The sequence below is a fragment of the Suncus etruscus genome, chromosome 20 (genome assembly GCF_024139225.1).
Source record: "Suncus etruscus isolate mSunEtr1 chromosome 20, mSunEtr1.pri.cur, whole genome shotgun sequence".
Lineage (NCBI taxonomy): Eukaryota > Metazoa > Chordata > Mammalia > Eulipotyphla > Soricidae > Suncus > Suncus etruscus.
Window position 1 is genome coordinate 17,988,855 of NC_064867.1, and position 1,655 is coordinate 17,990,509.

Genomic DNA, 1,655 nt, shown 5'->3' on the forward strand with positions numbered 1-1,655 from the left:
TGAATTGCAAAGATTGTCTGGAAAGGGTCAAAGAGAAAATTTTGAGACTTTATGGCATGGTATCTCTCAATATAAATCTTTAACAATTTATAGAACTTTTTAACAATTCTTTCAAAATCTAAAAGTGATTCTTAGTTTACTGAATTATAAAGCCAGATTGTACCTATTTGTTCATCCCTGCCCTTAGGGATGATGAAATCACAAATAGGAAGGAACCTAGGTTCTTAATCTTATGGAGGAGTGGTATTCACAGGCTAGGAATTTCTGTTAAAAACACATGTATAGAACACAAACAATTATGTGTAAACATTGTGAGCCTTATAATCACACTTTATTATACTCAATTAAAACCAATTTTTCTCCCCCAATTTACAATACAGACCAGGCAAAGGGCCTGTGTTGAGGTGTATATGGGATGCATTTACTCTACCTCCTATTTCTATACAGTCAGTTTAAAGAACGCAGCCTGTGGTAAGAATTGGGAGGCCTTATCTTTTCTTTATATATATACACACACACACACAAAAATTAGAGGAGGACTGGAGGGTCCAGCTCCCTACATGAAACTCACCCCAGGGATTGTTTAGTGCAGTCACAGAAATAATTACACTGAGAACTATCATAACAAAATGTGACTGAATGAGGGAAGTGAAAAACTGTCTAGAGTACAGGCTGGTGTGGAGTGAGGAGGAAGGACACTTGGGATATTGGTCGTGGGAATGTTGCACTGGTGAAGGATTAAAACCAATTTTTAAAGTTATACATGTGTTGTCTAGGTATATGGTGCTTTCTAGGGATGTGAACTTTCTACTTTCATGCTGGGTTGTGTACTGGAGCACTCTCCTCTACCTTTTAAGAAGACTGAAACTCCTTGACTCTCTCTCTCTCTCTCTCTCTCTCTCTCTCTCTCTCTCTCTCTCTCTCTCTCTCTCTCTCCTCTCCTCTCCCTCCTCTCTCTCACTGTCTTTCTTATCCCCACCTTCCCTTCCTCAGTATCTTTAAATAAAATTTCTAAATAAAATGTTTTTATTTAAAACATTAAATTACTGTCAGTCACAAAGTGGTGTACAGAAAAATTACATGCATACAGTGTTCCCACAATATTCCCACCACCAGTGTCACTTTCCTTCTACCAATGTTCCAAGGTTCCCTGTGACCCTTCCACCCTTCTCTCCTTGGTAGACATTTTAAAGATTAGTCATTGTACTTTACATCTCCTGCTGTGTTTTAGACATATACATATGCTTATATTCTACTATTGTGCTAGGGCCTCTGAGTTTTTGTTCCACTTCCTGTTTAACTCTTCTCACTCCCCCTCAATCCCAGGTCTCTTTCCTTCCCTGTCCTCATTTCTATAATATATTGTCCAAAGTTATCTAGGTATTCTCCCTGTGATACCTTGCATTCCCTTGTCCTGTTATTTTATATATCACAAATCAGTGAGATCACTTGCTATTTGTTCATTTTTTCAGATTTCACTTAGCATAACATCTCCAGTTCTAACCCAAACTTCAACAAATTGCATTATTTTACCCTTCCTTGAAGCTGCATAGTATTTCATCGCATATATATGACTTTAACATATATATATATATATATGTATATATATGCTTTCTTATGCATCAATCTATTGTTAGGCATCTAAGATGATTTTA

The 1,655-nt window shown here is 36.9% G+C and overlaps 1 non-coding gene across 1 annotated transcript; it reads right to left on the minus strand.

Moving 5' to 3' along the window:
* Nucleotides 1-355: 355 nt before the first annotated feature.
* LOC125998471 (small nucleolar RNA SNORA51) lies at nt 356-488 on the minus strand. Its single transcript, XR_007492037.1, has one exon. It is a non-coding gene; the product is annotated as a small nucleolar RNA SNORA51 (small nucleolar RNA).
* Between the last annotated feature and the right edge of the window lie 1,167 nt (nt 489-1,655).